We start from the raw sequence: 20,671 nt of genomic DNA, 5'->3' as shown, positions 1-20,671 counted from the left end.
GTTCCTTCTCGACTCTCAATAAGGGATTCCAGGGTTCGAATCGCGGTCGGGCAGGGCTGTAATTGTTGGTAGCGTTTCCTATCACCCAATGCACCTGTTCACCTAGCAGTAAATAGGTATCCAGGAGTTAGTGAGCTACTAGCATCCTGGTGAGTGAGGGTTAGTTTAACCTTGTGGGGTGGGTGTTGGAGACCACTTTATAAGCCTAACATGTATATATAGACTGCCTGTCTGCCTGTCCCCCGACTCAAAGAAGTTATATGTATTGACTCAATGAAGCCTAAGTGAACATAATCCAAGGCCTAAGAGTAGTCATTCGTGCTTAGAAGAGGATTGTTTAGGTTTTATAAATAGCGGCGGGTGGCATTTATAAGCGATTTGTGCGAGATCAATGGCATCCAAACATTTCCATGTTGGTGCAATAGTCCACTTTTGGTTGGTTTGTTTGACTATAAGAACTATCATTAATGGAGAATTGGCTGGTATGTGTGAGTATCCTCCGCCGCAGTTACCATTATCATCACTCACTCACTCACTCACTCACAAGTTATTGGTTACCACTTGTATACAATAACAACGGCCATACTACCACTTAAAGACACTGCTTCTCGTCCCATTAGCCAAGTTAAGCAACTTTCAATTTGGTTAGTAATTGGATGGGTAACCTGCCTGGTAACACCAACTGCTAGTGCTGCTGATGGCATTCATATTTGGGCAGTCCCTGTGGATCAGTGGTAAGGCACTCACCTCGCGCTTCGCAAGCGATTTCGCTGGGTTCATATCCTGGCTGGCAGGGGAAGAGCGGATTGACTAGGCACCAATCCTTAACTTAACGATTATCTTCACGAAGCAGTGAATGGGTACCTGGTTGTTAAACGGTTTGTCGGGTTGTGTTCCAGGGAAAATTAACAATGAGTTTGTGTGTACTCACCTAATTGTACTCACCTTATTGTGCTTGCGGGGGTTGAGCTCTGGCTCTTTGGTCCCGCCTCTCAACCGTCAATCAACAGGAGTACTAGTTCCTGAGCCTATTGGGCTCTATCATATCTACACTTGAAACTGTGTATGGAGTCAGCCTCCACCACATCACTTCCTAATGCATTCCATTTGTCAACTACTCTGACACTGAAAAAGTTTTTCTAATATCTCTGTGTCTCATTTGGGCACTCAGTTTCCACCTGTGTCCCCTAGTACGTGTGCCCTTGTGTTAAATAGCCTACCTTCATCTACCTTATCGATTCCCATGAGAATCTTGAATGTGGTGATCATGTCCCCCTTAACTCTTCTGTCTTCCAACGAAGTGAGGTTTAATTCCCGTAGTCTCTCCTCGTAGCTCATACCTCTTAGCTCGGGTTCTAGTCTGGTGGCAAACCTTTGAACCTTTTCCAGTTTAGTCTTATGCTTGACTAGATGTGGACTCCATGCTGGAGCTGCATACTTCAGGATTGGTCTGACATATGTGGTATATAATGTTCTCAAAGATTCCTTTCAGTGTGTGTGTATTTTATAAGAAAGAGACACATAAACATGTGTGTGAATGAATATGTACACCAATTAATAGTGAATGGGCTGCCATGTGTGAGTATTAATGTATACTATGGGCCACACTCACTGAAATATGTTGTCTGTGTGTGTACATACGTGTAATTGGAGTGACTTATCCACGTGAATTTATCTGTGTGTGTATATATCCAATATGAGTGATCCTTGTCATAATTGTGTCAGTTTCTGCAATTTGACTGTCGAGACTGTATGTATGTTTGTATATATATATGTGTGTGTGTGTGTGTGTGTGTGTGTGTGTGTGTGTGTGTGTGTGTGTGTGTGTGTGTGTGTGTGTGTGTGTGTGTGTGTGTGTGTGTGTGTGTGTGAGTGTGTTGTATATGTGTGTGTGCGCGCGCGCGCACGAATGTCGCGCTCTGAAATATGTACCTATGATTATTAGAGTATACCATTCGAGAAAAAATGTCTAACTATTTATCGGTCCATTCTCTCTCTGTGCCGGCCTTCCTGCTAAAACTTGTCCACTCATTATGCTGTTGAATATCTATCTCCAATGGTCATTTACCGTTAATTAATATATTATTAAGCAGATAAAGTCCTTTACAAATCTCTTCACCTTTTAAAGCACATATCTTTCTTCTAACATGAATCACTATAACTCATATACTTTCATCAGTTCCAAACACTTTTCTTATTCCTTCCTAAACATCTTTCCTTATATAACCTATCTCCACAAATTAATATCTTAATGATTAACTAGCAACTCCATGCCTCTCCCTCAGGTCCCCCCTCTGCTGCTCCCTGGGCCCCCACCCCCCTACCAACACCCTACCCCCCAACCGAGGCCCAAATATAACTACCCCTATACCACAATTACCAGAGACCAACCCCCCCCTTCCCCCAACCCCCGCCTAACAGAGAAAATGGCCGCCACAACGCTATACTTACCCAGCCGAACCGTTCGTTCGCGTATGTACTATTTATTGTTGAAAAAACTTAGAATAAAACAAACCGGATTTTCATTCCCTAGTAAACACATATATATATGTATACAAAACGAGGCCTAGATTAGCACATATTAGGTATTGGATTGCTTGTTTACCATTCACAAACTCATTTGGACACACACACACACCACACTAAATATTAAATAATACATACCTTTAAACACACACACACACACACACACACACACACACACACACACACACACACACACACACACACACACACACACGTCAGTTTGCCTAAATTCTCCAATATTCATTCATGAAACTGCCTCACTGGACTGCAACCTCATCGAATAAGCTGTTATGAATTTCTATCTGTCAACACAAACTCACAACTTCACACGTCAATCATTGCAAATGTTGATAAATAGACACTAACTAACCTTACTACGAGATATAAATACAAGTGCAAAATTTAATTCAGAAGGCAACTCCAGCGTGGCCTAGTCGGATAGAACATGTTCTTAATCCGGATAGACCTGCGTTCGAGCCTGTCGGAACGGTTGCAAGTACAGGGCACAGATTTATCTGTGTGTCCCCTCCTGTAGGAGCATCAGTTTCGATAGATTCTCTGGATAGCTGAAGATTGATTGACTGACCCCTTGTGGGAAAGGGTTGAAATCCGGGGGCCCACGGACGGATACCTGGATCCACTGACCTCGGGCAGGTCTTTCAATTCACCTGGATTTCAGGTGGGGAGAAGGGAGGCAATTTGGGTCGACACAAATAGCTTCCTGGACCCAAAACCCAAAAACACCCGGACACACAGGACTCAAGACACACGCGGAATCAAGACACACACGGACTCAAGACACACGCAGACTCAAGACACACACGGACTCAAGACACACGCGGACTCAAGACACACACGGAATCAAGACACACGCGGACTCAAGACACACGCGGAATCAAGACACACACGGACTCAAGACACACGCGGACTCAAGACACACACGGACTAAAGACACACACGGACTCAAGACACACACGGACTCAAGACACACGCGGAATCAAGACACACACGGAATCAAGACACACACGGACTCAAGACACACACGGACTCAAGACACACGCGGACTCAAGACACACACGGAATCAAGACACACATGGACACTGACACGATCCCAAGGTGGAGATAAGGGAGGCAATTTGAGGGGACACAAATGGCATCCTGGACTCAATACCCCAGGGATAATGACACGGACACGGACACGGATACGGACACTCATAGACTCTAACGGACACGGACACACGGAATCAATACACGTACTCAAGACACACACGGACTCAAGACACACACAGAATCAAGACACACACGGACTCAAGACACTCACAGAATCAAGACACAAACGGACTCAAGATACACACGGACTCAAGACACACACAGAATCAAGACACACATGGACACTGACACGCTCCCAAGGTGGAGATAAGGGAGGCAATTTGAGGGGACACAAATGGCATCCTGGACTCAAAACCCCGGGGACAATGACATAGACATTGACACGGACACTACTAACTAACCTAACCTAACCTAACCTAAGACTAACCTAAGACTCTGACGGACACGGGAACATACGGAATCAAGACACACGCGGAAACAAGACACACTCAGGAGACACACACGAAATCAAGACGCATAAGGAATCAAGGCACAGACGGAATCAAGACAAACACGGAATCAAGAAACACAAGGAATCAAGAAACACAAGGAATCAGGACCCACACGGAATCAAGACACACACGGAATCAAGACACACACGGAATCAAGACACACACGGAATCAAGAAACACACGGAATCAAGACACACAAGGAATCAAGAAACACAAGAAATCAAGGCACACACGGAATCAAGAGACACAAGGAATCAAGACACAAACGGAATCAAGACACACACGGAATCAAGAAACACAAGGAATCAGGGCACACACGGAATCAAGAGACACAAGGAATCAAGACACAAACGGAATCAAGACACACACGGAATCAAGAAACACAAGGAATCAAGGCACAGACGGAATCAAGACACACACGGAATCAAGACACACACGGAATCAAGACACACACGGAATCAAGAAACACACGGAATCAAGACACACTCGGAATCAAGAAACACAAGGAATCAAGGCACAGACGGAATCAAGACACACAAGGAATCAAGACACTCACGGAATCAAGAAACACAAGGAATCAAGGCACAGACGGAATCAAGACACACACGGAATCAAGAAACACAAGGAATCAAGAAACACAAGGAATCAGGACACACACGGAATCAAGACACACACGGAATCAAGAAACACACGGAATCAAGACACACACGGAATCAAGAAACACACGGAATCAAGACACACACGGAATCAAGAAACACAAGGAATCAAGGCACACACGGAATCAAGAAACACAAGGAATCAAGACACAAACGGAATCAAGACACACACGGAATCAAGAAACACAAGGAATCAAGGCACAGACGGAATCAAGACACACACGGAATCAAGACACACACGGAATCAAGACACACACGGAACCAAGACACATTCGGAATCAAGAAACACAAGGAATCAAGGCACAGACGGAATCAAGACACACAAGGAATCAAGACACACACGGAATCAAGAAACACAAGGAATCAAGGCACAGACGGAATCAAGACACGCACGGAATCAAGAAAGGAATCAAGAAACACAAGGAATCAAGACACAAACGGAATCAAGACACACACGGAATCAAGAAACACAAGGAATCAAGACACACACGGAATCAAGAAACACAAGGAACCAAGGCACAGACGGAATCAAGACACACACGGAATCAAGACACACACGGAATCAAGACACACACGGAATCAAGAAACACAAGGAATCAAGACACACACGGAATCAAGAAACACAAGGAATCAAGGCACAGACGGAATCAAGACACACACGGAATCAAGACACACACTGAATCAAGAAACACAAGGAATCAAGACACACAAGGAATCAAGGCACACACGGAATCAAGAAACACAAGGAATCAAGACACAAACGGATTCAAGACACACACGGAATCAAGAAACACAAGGAATCAAGAAACACAAGGAATCAAGAAACACAAGGAATCAAAACTCAACTCAAGACACATACACGGACAGAGATAAAAAATTTAAACATCTAAGGAATGTGCCGTTTTTTTTATCAAAAAAGTTTTAAATTTGTCAACGTGAGAACTGCCAGAAGGTCAATCATCGGCTGTCCAGAGAATCTATCGAACCTGATGCTGCTACAGGAGAGGACAATATGTGCCCTGTAATTGCAACCGTTTCGACAGGCTCGAACGCAGGTCTATCCGGATTAAGAATATGTTCTATCCGACTTGGATAGAACAATGTTCAAGAGTAACATTTCTAACGTGTAAGAAGAATGAACCTTTTTTTCAACCTATGCGAGACAAATAATTGAATATGCAGCCCCAGCCTTTTTTCCAACAGAGCTGAGAGTTATGAGTACATAACTACTGGAAAACTACTTGAGCAATTGATGATGGTTGAGAGGTGGGACCAAAAGATCTGAATATCAAACCTAGCAAACACAACTAGGTGAATACAACTAGGTGAGAACAAACTTACAAAAAGCCACAGTTGTAGATGCAAAATCCATTCATAATTTTAAAAAGTTGATATGACAGGAAGAAATAGACTCAGGAGTCATTGCTTTAAACACAGGCGGCTATATTGTCAGCGTTCAAAAACTGATGCTCAGTCCTGCAAGTACAAATAGGTGAGTAACAGAAATATGAAACATGTATGTGTTCCTTCTAGACTAACGATCGGGGATTGCCTGGATCGAAACCCGGCCAGTGGCAGGACTGAATATATTGGTAGCGTTTCCTATCACCTAATGCCTCTGTTCTCCTAGCAGTAAACAGGTATCCAGGAGTTTGTGAGCTTCATGTAGGTTAGCATCCTGGTGAGGGTCAGTCAGGGTCAGTTTAGGTGTTCGATCTTGTGAGGTGGGTGTTGGTTTAGGTTAGGTTAGGTTAAGTTGGTTAGGTTAGGTTAGGTTAGGTTAGGTTAAGTTTGGTTAGGTTAGGTTTGGTTAGGTTAGATTAGGTTAGGTTAGGTTAGGTTAAGTTTGGTTAGGTTAGGTTAAGTTTGGTTAGGTTAGGTTAGTTTGGTTAGGTTAGTTTAGGTTAGGTTTGTTAGGTTTAGGTTAGGTTAGTTTAGGTTAGGTTAGGTTAGTTAGGTTAGGTTTGGTTAGGTTAGGTTAGGTTACCTTACCTTGACGGGTGCTTCCCGGGGCTTAGCGTCCCCGCGGCCCGGTCGTCGACCAGGCTTCCTGGTTGCCGGACTGATCAACCAGGCTGTTGGACGCGGCTGCTCGCAGCCTGACGTATGAGTCACAGCCTGGTTGATCAGGTATCCTTTAGAGGTGCTTATCCAGTTTCTCTCTTGAACACTGTGAGGGGTCGGCCAGTTATGCCCTTATGTGTAAGTGGAAGCGTGTTGGAACAGTCTCGGACCTCTGATGTTGATAGAGTTCTCTCTCAGAGTACCAGTTGCAACTCTGTTTTTCAACGGGGGTATTCTGCACATCCTGCCATGTCTTCTGGTCTCATGTGATGTTATTTATGTGTGCAGGTTTGGGACCAGCCCCTAGGTTAGGTTAAGTTTGGTTAGGCTAGGTTAAGTTTGGTTAGGTTAGGTTAAGTTTGGTTAGGTTAGTTAGGTTAGGTTTGGTTAGGTTAGATTAGGTTAGTTAGGTTAGGTTAGGTTAGGTTAGTTAGGTTAGGTTTGGTTAGGTTAGGTTAAGTTAGGTTAAGTTTGGTTAGGTTAGGTTTGGTTAGTTAGGTTAGGTTAGGTTTAGGTAGGTTAGGTTAGGTTAGGTTAGTTAGGTTAGGTTTGGTTAGGTTTAGGTTAGGTTAGTTAAGTTAGGATAGGTTAGGTTAGGTAGTTAGGTTAGGTTTGGTTAGGTTAGGTTAGGTTAGGTTAGGTTACGTTAGTTAGGTTAGGTTTAGATTAGTTAGGTTAGGTTAGTTAGGTTAGGTTAGGTTAGGTTAGTTAGGTTAGGTTAGTTAGGTTAGGTTTGGTTAGGTTAGCTTAGTTAGGTAAGTTAGGTAGATTGGGTTTAGGTGTAGGCTAGGTTAGGTTTAGATTAGGTTAGGTTATATTAGGTTTGGTTTTAGATTGTGGTAGGTTATAGGTTAGGGTAGGGTATAGGCTAGGCTAGGTTAAGTTAGGAAATAGGCCAAGAGTTATTGCTATAAAACAACTGACGGCTTAAAGGCAGACTCTAAGATTAATGCTCGATCCTCCTGGCATAAATAGGTGAGTACACATATATGTAACATGAATGATGTGTTCCTTCTCGACTCTCAATAAGGGATTCCAGGGTTCGAATCGCGGTCGGGCAGGGCTGTAATTGTTGGTAGCGTTTCCTATCACCCAATGCACCTGTTCACCTAGCAGTAAATAGGTATCCAGGAGTTAGTGAGCTACTAGCATCCTGGTGAGTGAGGGTTAGTTTAACCTTGTGGGGTGGGTGTTGGGAGACCACTTTATAAGCCTAACATGTATATATAGACTGCCTGTCTGCCTGTCCCCGACTCAAAGAAGTTATATGTATTGACTCAATGAAGCCTAAGTGAACATAATCCAAGGCCTAAGAGTAGTCATTCGTGCTTAGAAGAGGATTGTTTAGGTTTTATAAATAGCGGCGGGTGGCATTTATAAGCGATTTGTGCGAGATCAATGGCATCCAAACATTTCCATGTTGGTGCAATAGTCCACTTTTGGTTGGTTTGTTTGACTATAAGAACTATCATTAATGGAGAATTGGCTGGTATGTGTGAGTATCCTCCGCCGCAGTTACCATTATCATCACTCACTCACTCACTCACTCACAAGTTATTGGTTACCACTTGTATACAATAACAACGGCCATACTACCACTTAAAGGACACTGCTTCTCGTCCCATTAGCCAAGTTAAGCAACTTTCAATTTGGTTAGTAATTGGATGGGTAACCTGCCTGGTAAACACCAACTGCTAGTGCTGCTGATGGCATTCATATTTGGGCAGTCCCTGTGGATCAGTGGTAAGGCACTCACCTCGCGCTTCGCAAGCGATTTCGCCTGGGTTCATATCCTGGCTGGCAGGGGAAGAGCGGATTGACTAGGCACCAATCCTTAACTTAACGATTATCTTCACGAAGCAGTGAATGGGTACCTGGTTGTTAAACGGTTTGTCGGGTTGTGTTCCAGGGAAAATTAACAATGAGTTTGTGTGTACTCACCTAATTGTACTCACCTTATTGTGCTTGCGGGGGTTGAGCTCTGGCTCTTTGGTCCCGCCTCTCAACCGTCAATCAACAGGAGTACTAGTTCCTGAGCCTATTGGGCTCTATCATATCTACACTTGAAACTGTGTATGGAGTCAGCCTCCACCACATCACTTCCTAATGCATTCCATTTGTCAACTACTCTGACACTGAAAAAGTTCTTTCTAATATCTCTGTGTCTCATTTGGGCACTCAGTTTCCACCTGTGTCCCCTAGTACGTGTGCCCCTTGTGTTAAATAGCCTACCTTCATCTACCTTATCGATTCCCATGAGAATCTTGAATGTGGTGATCATGTCCCCCTTAACTCTTCTGTCTTCCAACGAAGTGAGGTTTAATTCCCGTAGTCTCTCCTCGTAGCTCATACCTCTTAGCTCGGGTTCTAGTCTGGTGGCAAACCTTTGAACCTTTTCCAGTTTAGTCTTATGCTTGACTAGATGTGGACTCCATGCTGGAGCTGCATACTTCAGGATTGGTCTGACATATGTGGTATATAATGTTCTCAAAGATTCCTTTCAGTGTGTGTGTATTTTATAAGAAAGAGACACATAAACATGTGTGTGAATGAATATGTACACCAATTAATAGTGAATGGGCTGCCATGTGTGAGTATTAATGTATACTATGGGCCACACTCACTGAAATATGTTGTCTGTGTGTGTACATACGTGTAATTGGAGTGACTTATCCACGTGAATTTATCTGTGTGTGTATATATCCAATATGAGTGATCCTTGTCATAATTGTGTCAGTTTCTGCAATTTGACTGTCGAGACTGTATGTATGTTTGTATATATATATTGTGTGTGTGTGTGTGTGTGTGTGTGTGTGTGTGTGTGTGTGTGTGTGTGTGTGTGTGTGTGTGTGTGTGTGGTGTGTGTGTGTGTGTGTGTGTGTGTGTGTGTGTGTGTGTGTGTGTGTGAGTGTGTTTGTATATGTGTGTGTGCGCGCGCGCGCGCACGAATGTCGCGCTCTGAAATATGTACCTATGATTATTAGAGTATACCATTCGAGAAAAAAATGTCTAACTATTTATCGGTCCATTCTCTCTCTGTGCCGGCCTTCCTGCTAAAACTTGTCCACTCATTATGCTGTTGAATATCTATCTCCAATGGTCATTTACCGTTAATTAATATATTATTAAGCAGATAAAGTCCTTTACAAATCTCTTCACCTTTTAAAGCACATATCTTTCTTCTAACATGAATCACTATAACTCATATACTTTCATCAGTTTCCAAACACTTTCTTATTCCTTCCTAAACATCTTTCCTTATATAACCTATCTCCACAAATTAATATCTTAATGATTAACTAGCAACTCCATGCCTCTCCCTCAGGTCCCCCCTCTGCTGCTCCCTGGGCCCCCCACCCCCCTACCAACACCCTACCCCCCAACCGAGGCCCAAATATAACTACCCCTATACCACAATTACCAGAGACCAACCCCCCCCCTTCCCCCAACCCCCGCCTAACAGAGAAAATGGCCGCCACAACGCTATACTTACCCAGCCGAACCGTTCGTTCGCGTATGTACTATTTATTGTTGAAAAAACTTAGATAAAACAAACCGGATTTTCATTCCCTAGTAAACACATATATATATGTATACAAAACGAGGCCTAGATTAGCACATATTAGGTATTGGATTGCTTGTTTACCATTCACAAACTCATTTGGACACACACACACACCACACCTAAATATTAAATAATACATACCTTTAAACACACACACACACACACACACACACACACAACACACACACACACACACAACACCACACACACACACACACACCACACACACCACACACACACGTCAGTTTTGCCTAAATTCTCCAATATTCATTCATGAAACTGGCCTCACTGGACTGCAACCTCATCGAATAAGCTGTTATGAATTCTATCTGTCAACACAAACTCACAACTTCACACGTCAATCATTGCAAATGTTGATAAATAGACACTAACTAACCTTACTACGAGATATAAATTACAAGTGCAAAATTTAATTCAGAAGGCAACTCCAGCGTGGCCTAGTCGGATAGAAACATGTTCTTAATCCGGATAGACCTGCGTTCGAGCCTGTCGGAACGGTTGCAAGTACAGGGCACAGATTTATCTGTGTGTCCCCTCCTGTAGGAGCATCAGTTTCGATAGATTCTCTGGATAGCTGAAGATTGATTGACTGACCCCTTGGAATGTGGGAAGGGTTGAAATCCGGGGGCCCACGGACGGATACCTGGATCCACTGACCTCGGGCAGGTCTTTCAATTCACCTGGATTTCAGGTGGGGAGAAGGGAGGCAATTTGGGTCGACACAAATAGCTTCCTGGACCCAAAACCCAAAAGACACCCGGACACACAGGACTCAAGACACACGCGGAATCAAGACACACACGGACTCAAGACACACGCAGACTCAAGACACACACGGACTCAAGACACACGCGGACTCAAGACACACACGGAATCAAGACACACGCGGACTCAAGACACACGCGGAATCAAGACACACACGGACTCAAGACACACGCGGACTCAAGACACACACGGACTAAAGACACACACGGACTCAAGACACACACGGACTCAAGACACACGCGGAATCAAGACACACACGGAATCAAGACACACACGGACTCAAGACACACACGGACTCAAGACACACGCGGACTCAAGACACACACGGAATCAAGACACACATGGACACTGACACGATCCCAAGGTGGAGATAAGGGAGGCAATTTGAGGGGACACAAATGGCATCCTGGACTCAATACCCCAGGGATAATGACACGGACACGGACACGGATACGGACACTCATAGACTCTAACGGACACGGACACACGGAATCAATACACGTACTCAAGACACACACGGACTCAAGACACACACAGAATCAAGACACACACGGACTCAAGACACTCACAGAATCAAGACACAAACGGACTCAAGATACACACGGACTCAAGACACACACAGAATCAAGACACACATGGACACTGACACGCTCCCAAGGTGGAGATAAGGGAGGCAATTTGAGGGGACACAAATGGCATCCTGGACTCAAAACCCCGGGGACAATGACATAGACATTGACACGGACACTAACTAACCTAACCTAACCTAACCTAAGACTAACCTAAGACTCTGACGGACACGGGAACATACGGAATCAAGACACACGCGGAAACAAGACACACTCAGGAGACACACACGAAATCAAGACGCATAAGGAATCAAGGCACAGACGGAATCAAGACAAACACGGAATCAAGAAACACAAGGAATCAAGAAACACAAGGAATCAGGACCCACACGGAATCAAGACACACACGGAATCAAGACACACACGGAATCAAGACACACACGGAATCAAGAAACACACGGAATCAAGACACACAAGGAATCAAGAAACACAAGAAATCAAGGCACACACGGAATCAAGAGACACAAGGAATCAAGACACAAACGGAATCAAGACACACACGGAATCAAGAAACACAAGGAATCAGGGCACACACGGAATCAAGAGACACAAGGAATCAAGACACAAACGGAATCAAGACACACACGGAATCAAGAAACACAAGGAATCAAGGCACAGACGGAATCAAGACACACACGGAATCAAGACACACACGGAATCAAGACACACACGGAATCAAGAAACACACGGAATCAAGACACACTCGGAATCAAGAACACAAGGAATCAAGGCACAGACGGAATCAAGACACACAAGGAATCAAGACACTCACGGAATCAAGAAACACAAGGAATCAAGGCACAGACGGAATCAAGACACACACGGAATCAAGAAACACAAGGAATCAAGAAACACAAGGAATCAGGACACACACGGAATCAAGACACACACGGAATCAAGAAACACACGGAATCAAGACACACACGGAATCAAGAAACACACGGAATCAAGACACACACGGAATCAAGAAACACAAGGAATCAAGGCACACACGGAATCAAGAAACACAAGGAATCAAGACACAAACGGAATCAAGACACACACGGAATCAAGAAACACAAGGAATCAAGGCACAGACGGAATCAAGACACACACGGAATCAAGACACACACGGAATCAAGACACACACGGAACCAAGACACATTCGGAATCAAGAAACACAAGGAATCAAGGCACAGACGGAATCAAGACACACAAGGAATCAAGACACACACGGAATCAAGAAACACAAGGAATCAAGGCACAGACGGAATCAAGACACGCACGGAATCAAGAAACACAAGGAATCAAGACACAAACGGAATCAAGACACACACGGAATCAAGAAACACAAGGAATCAAGACACAAACGGAATCAAGACACACACGGAATCAAGAAACACAAGGAATCAAGACACACACGGAATCAAGAAACACAAGGAACCAAGGCACAGACGGAATCAAGACACACACGGAATCAAGACACACACGGAATCAAGACACACACGGAATCAAGAAACACAAGGAATCAAGACACACACGGAATCAAGAAACACAAGGAATCAAGGCACAGACGGAATCAAGACACACACGGAATCAAGACACACACTGAATCAAGAAACACAAGGAATCAAGACACACAAGGAATCAAGGCACACACGGAATCAAGAAACACAAGGAATCAAGACACAAACGGATTCAAGACACACACGGAATCAAGAAACACAAGGAATCAAGAAACACAAGGAATCAAGAAACACAAGGAATCAAAACTCAACTCAAGACACATACACGGACAGAGATAAAAAATTTAAACATCTAAGGAATGTGCCGTTTTTTTTATCAAAAAAAAGTTTTAAATTTGTCAACGTGAGAACTGCCAGAAGGTCAATCATCGGCTGTCCAGAGAATCTATCGAACCTGATGCTGCTACAGGAGAGGACAATATGTGCCCTGTAATTGCAACCGTTTCGACAGGCTCGAACGCAGGTCTATCCGGATTAAGAATATGTTCTATCCGACTTGGATAGAACATGTTCAAAGTAACATTTCTAACGTGTAAAGAAGAATGAACCTTTTTTTCAACCTATGCGAGACAAATAATTGAATATGCAGCCCCAGCCTTTTTTCCAACAGAGCTGAGAGTTATGAGTTACATAACTACTGGAAAACTACTTGAGCAATTGATTGATGGTTGAGAGGTGGGACCAAAGATCTGAATATCAAACCTAGCAAACACAACTAGGTGAATACAACTAGGTGAGAACAAACTTACAAAAAGCCACAGTTGTAGATGCAAACTCCATTCATAATTTTAAAAGTTGATATGACAGGAAAATAGACCAGGAGTCATTGCTTTAAACAACCGGCGGCTATATTGTCAGCGTTCAAAAACTGATGCTCAGTCCTGCAAGTACAAATAGGTGAGTACACAGAAATATGAAACATGTATGTGTTCCTTCTAGACTAACGATCGGGGATTCCTGGATCGAAACCCGGCCAGGCAGGACTGAAATTATTGGTAGCGTTTCCTATCACCTAATGCCTCTGTTCTCCTAGCAGTAAACAGGTATCCAGGAGTTGTGAGCTTCATGTAGGGTTGCATCCTGGTGAGGGTCAGTCAGGGTCAGTTTAGGTGTTCGATCTTGTGAGGTGGGTGTTGGTTAGGTTAGGTTAGGTTAAGTTTGGTTAGGTTAGGTTAGGTTAGGTTAGGTTAAGTTTGGTTAGGTTAGGTTTGGTTAGGTTAGATTAGGTTAGGTTAGGTTAGGTTAAGTTTGGTTAGGTTAGGTTAAGTTTGGTTAGGTTAGGTTAAGTTTGGTTAGGTTAGTTAGGTTAGGTTTGGTTAGGTTTAGGTTAGGTTAGTTAGGTTAGGTTAGGTTAGTTAGGTTAGGTTTGGTTAGGTTAGGTTAGGTTACCTTACCTTGAGGTGCTTCCGGGGCTTAGCGTCCCCGCGGCCCGGTCGTCGACCAGGCTTCCTGGTTGCCGGACTGATCAACCAGGCTGTTGGACGCGGCTGCTCGCAGCCTGACGTATGAGTCACAGCCTGGTTGATCAGGTATCCTTTAGAGGTGCTTATCCAGTTCTCTCTTGAACACTGTGAGGGGTCGGCCAGTTATGCCCCTTATGTGTAGTGGAAGCGTGTTGAACAGTCTCGGACCTCTGATGTTGATAGAGTTCTCTCTCAGAGTACCAGTTGCACCTCTGTTTTTCAACGGGGGTATTCTGCACATCCTGCCATGTCTTCTGGTCTCATGTGATGTTATTTATGTGTGCAGGTTTGGGACCAGCCCCTAGGTTAGGTTAAGTTTGGTTAGGCTAGGTTAAGTTTGGTTAGGTTAGGTTAAGTTTGGTTAGGTTAGTTAGGTTAGGTTTGGTTAGGTTTAGATTAGGTTAGTTAGGTTAGGTTAGGTTAGGTTAGTTAGGTTAGGTTTGGTTAGGTTAGGTTAAGTTAGGTTAAGTTTGGTTAGGTTAGGTTTGGTTAAGTTAGGTTAGGTTAGGTTTAGGTTAGGTTAGGTTAGGTTAGGTTAGTTAGGTTAGGTTTGGTTAGGTTTAGGTTAGGTTAGTTAAGTTAGGATAGGTTAGGTTAGGTTAGTTAGGTTAGGTTTGGTTAGGTTAGGTTAGGTTAGGTTAGGTTACGTTAGTTAGGTTAGGTTAGATTAGTTAGGTTAGGTTAGTTAGGTTAGGTTAGGTTAGGTTAGTTAGGTTAGGTTAGTTAGGTTAGGTTTGGTTAGGTTAGCTTAGTTAGGTAAGTTAGGTAGATTGGGTTTAGGTGTAGGCTAGGTTAGGTTTAGATTAGGTTAGGTTATATTAGGTTTGGTTTTAGATTGTGGTAGGTTATAGGTTAGGGTAGGGTATAGGCTAGGCTAGGTTAAGTTAGGAAATAGGCCAAGAGTTATTGCTATAAACAACTGACGGCTTAAAGGCAGACTCTAAGATTAATGCTCGATCCTCCTGGCACAAATAGGTGAGTACACATATATGTAACATGAATGATGTGTTCCTTCTCGACTCTCAATAAGGGATTCCAGGGTTCGAATCGCGGTCGGGCAGGGCTGTAATTGTTGGTAGCGTTTCCTATCACCCAATGCACCTGTTCACCTAGCAGTAAATAGGTATCCAGGAGTTAGTGAGCTACTAGCATCCTGGTGAGTGAGGGTTAGTTTAACCTTGTGGGGTGGGTGTTGGAGACCACTTTATAAGCCTAACATGTATATATAGACTGCCTGTCTGCCTGTCCCCCGACTCAAAGAAGTTATATGTATTGACTCAATGAAGCCTAAGTGAACATAATCCAAGGCCTAAGAGTAGTCATTCGTGCTTAGAAGAGGATTGTTTAGGTTTTATAAATAGCGGCGGGTGGCATTTATAAGCGATTTGTGCGAGATCAATGGCATCCAAACATTTCCATGTTGGTGCAATAGTCCACTTTTGGTTGGTTTGTTTGACTATAAGAACTATCATTAATGGAGAATTGGCTGGTATGTGTGAGTATCCTCCGCCGCAGTTACCATTATCATCACTCACTCACTCACTCACTCACAAGTTATTGGTTACCACTTGTATACAATAACAACGGCCATACTACCACTTAAAGGACACTGCTTCTCGTCCCATTAGCCAAGTTAAGCAACTTTCAATTTGGTTAGTAATTGGATGGGTAACCTGCCTGGTAACACCAACTGCTAGTGCTGCTGATGGCATTCATATTTGGGCAGTCCCTGTGGATCAGTGGTAAGGCACTCACCTCGCGCTTCGCAAGCGATTTCGCCTGGGTTCATATCCTGGCTGGCAGGGGAAGAGCGGATTGACTAGGCACCAATCCTTAACTTAACGATTATCTTCACGAAGCAGTGAATGGGTACCTGGTTGTTAAACGGTTTGTCGGGTTGTGTTCCAGGGAAAATTAACAATGAGTTTGTGTGTACTCACCTAATTGTACTCACCTTATTGTGCTTGCGGGGGTTGAGCTCTGGCTCTTTGGTCCCGCCTCTCAACCGTCAATCAACAGGAGTACTAGTTCCTGAGCCTATTGGGCTCTATCATATCTACACTTGAAACTGTGTATGGAGTCAGCCTCCACCACATCACTTCCTAATGCATTCCATTTGTCAACTACTCTGACACTGAAAAAGTTCTTTTCTAATATCTCTGTGTCTCATTTGGGCACTCAGTTTCCACCTGTGTCCCCTAGTACGTGTGCCCCTTGTGTTAAATAGCCTACCTTCATCTACCTTATCGATTCCCATGAGAATCTTGAATGTGGTGATCATGTCCCCCTTAACTCTTCTGTCTTCCAACGAAGTGAGGTTTAATTCCCGTAGTCTCTCCTCGTAGCTCATACCTCTTAGCTCGGGTTCTAGTCTGGTGGCAAACCTTTGAACCTTTTCCAGTTTAGTCTTATGCTTGACTAGATGTGGACTCCATGCTGGAGCTGCATACTTCAGGATTGGTCTGACATATGTGGTATATAATGTTCTCAAAGATTCCTTTCAGTGTGTGTGTATTTTATAAGAAAGAGACACATAAACATGTGTGTGAATGAATATGTACACCAATTAATAGTGAATGGGCTGCCATGTGTGAGTATTAATGTATACTATGGGCCACACTCACTGAAATATGTTGTCTGTGTGTGTACATACGTGTAATTGGAGTGACTTATCCACGTGAATTTATCTGTGTGTGTATATATCCAATATGAGTGATCCTTGTCATAATTGTGTCAGTTTCTGCAATTTGACTGTCGAGACTGTATGTATGTTTGTATATATATATGTGTGTGTGTGTGTGTGTGTGTGTGTGTGTGTGTGTATGTGTGTGTGTGTGTGTGTGTGTGTGTGTGTGTGTGTGTGTGTGTGTGTGTGTGTGAGTGTGTTTGTATATGTGTGTGTGCGCGCGCGCGCGCACGAATGTCGCGCTCTGAAATATGTACCTATGATTATTAGAGTATACCATTCGAGAAAAAATGTCTAACTATTTATCGGTCCATTCTCTCTCTGTGCCGGCCTTCCTGCTAAAACTTGTCCACTCATTATGCTGTTGAATATCTATCTCCAATGGTCATTTACCGTTAATTAATATATTATTAAGCAGATAAAGTCCTTTACAAATCTCTTCACCTTTTAAAGCACATATCTTTCTTCTAACATGAATCACTATAACTCATATACTTTCATCAGTTCCAAACACTTTTCTTATTCCTTCCTAAACATCTTTCCTTATATAACCTATCTCCACAAATTAATATCTTAATGATTAACTAGCAACTCCATGCCTCTCCCTCAGGTCCCCCCTCTGCTGCTCCCTGGGCCCCCACCCCCCTACCAACACCCTACCCCCCAACCGAGGCCCAAATATAACTACCCCTATACCACAATTACCAGAGACCAACCCCCCCCTTCCCCCAACCCCCGCCTAACAGAGAAAATGGCCGCCACAACGCTATACTTACCCAGCCGAACCGTTCGTTCGCGTATGTACTATTTATTGTTGAAAAAACTTAGAATAAAACAAACCGGATTTTCATTCCCTAGTAAACACATATATATATGTATACAAAACGAGGCCTAGATTAGCACATATTAGGTATTGGATTGCTTGTTTACCATTCACAAACTCATTTGGACACACACACACACCACACTAAATATTAAATAATACATACCTTTAAACACACACACACACACACACACACACACACACACACACACACGTCAGTTTGCCTAAATTCTCCAATATTCATTCATGAAACTGCCTCACTGGACTGCAACCTCATCGAATAAGCTGTTATGAATTTCTATCTGTCAACACAAACTCACAACTTCACACGTCAATCATTGCAAATGTTGATAAATAGACACTAACTAACCTTACTACGAGATATAAATACAAGTGCAAAATTTAATTCAGAAGGCAACTCCAGCGTGGCCTAGTCGGATAGAACATGTTCTTAATCCGGATAGACCTGCGTTCGAGCCTGTCGGAACGGTTGCAAGTACAGGGCACAGATTTATCTGTGTGTCCCCTCCTGTAGGAGCATCAGTTTCGATAGATTCTCTGGATAGCTGAAGATTGATTGACTGACCCCTTGGAATGTGGGAAAGGGTTGAAATCCGGGGGCCCACGGACGGATACCTGGATCCACTGACCTCGGGCAGGTCTTTCAATTCACCTGGATTTCAGGTGGGGAGAAGGGAGGCAATTTGGGTCGACACAAATAGCTTCCTGGACCCAAAACCCAAAAAGACACCCGGACACACAGGACTCAAGACACACGCGGAATCAAGACACACACGGACTCAAGACACACGCAGACTCAAGACACACACGGACTCAAGACACACGCGGACTCAAGACACACACGGAATCAAGACACACGCGGACTCAAGACACACGCGGAATCAAGACACACACGGACTCAAGACACACGCGGACTCAAGACACACACGGACTAAAGACACACACGGACTCAAGACACACACGGACTCAAGACACACGCGGAATCAAGACACACACGGAATCAAGACACACACGGACTCAAGACACACACGGACTCAAGACACACGCGGACTCAAGACACACACGGAATCAAGACACACATGGACACTGACACGATCCCAAGGTGGAGATAAGGGAGGCAATTTGAGGGGACACAAATGGCATCCTGGACTCAATACCCCAGGGATAATGACACGGACACGGACACGGATACGGACACTCATAGACTCTAACGGACACGGACACACGGAATCAATACACGTACTCAAGACACACACGGACTCAAGACACACACAGAATCAAGACACACACGGACTCAAGACACTCACAGAATCAAGACACAAACGGACTCAAGATACACACGGACTCAAGACACACACAGAATCAAGACACACATGGACACTGACACGCTCCCAAGGTGGAGATAAGGGAGGCAATTTGAGGGGACACAAATGGCATCCTGGACTCAAAACCCCGGGGACAATGACATAGACATTGACACGGACACTAACTAACCTAACCTAACCTAACCTAAGACTAACCTAAGACTCTGACGGACACGGGAACATACGGAATCAAGACACACGCGGAAACAAGACACACTCAGGAGACACACACGAAATCAAGACGCATAAGGAATCAAGGCACAGACGGAATCAAGACAAACACGGAATCAAGAAACACAAGGAATCAAGAAACACAAGGAATCAGGACCCACACGGAATCAAGACACACACGGAATCAAGACACACACGGAATCAAGACACACACGGAATCAAGAAACACACGGAATCAAGACACACAAGGAATCAAGAAACACAAGAAATCAAGGCACACACGGAATCAAGAGACACAAGGAATCAAGACACAAACGGAATCAAGACACACACGGAATCAAGAAACACAAGGAATCAGGGCACACACGGAATCAAGAGACACAAGGAATCAAGACACAAACGGAATCAAGACACACACGGAATCAAGAAACACAAGGAATCAAGGCACAGACGGAATCAAGACACACACGGAATCAAGACACACACGGAATCAAGACACACACGGAATCAAGAAACACACGGAATCAAGACACACTCGGAATCAAGAAACACAAGGAATCAAGGCACAGACGGAATCAAGACACACAAGGAATCAAGACACTCACGGAATCAAGAAACACAAGGAATCAAGGCACAGACGGAATCAAGACACACACGGAATCAAGAAACACAAGGAATCAAGAAACACAAGGAATCAGGACACACACGGAATCAAGACACACACGGAATCAAGAAACAACGGAATCAAGACACACACGGAATCAAGAAACACACGGAATCAAGACACACACGGAATCAAGAAACACAAGGA

The sequence above is a fragment of the Procambarus clarkii genome, chromosome 12 (assembly GCF_040958095.1).
Source record: "Procambarus clarkii isolate CNS0578487 chromosome 12, FALCON_Pclarkii_2.0, whole genome shotgun sequence".
In the NCBI taxonomy this organism is placed as follows: Eukaryota; Metazoa; Arthropoda; class Malacostraca; order Decapoda; family Cambaridae; genus Procambarus; species Procambarus clarkii.
This window is presented reverse-complemented; position numbering follows the sequence as displayed.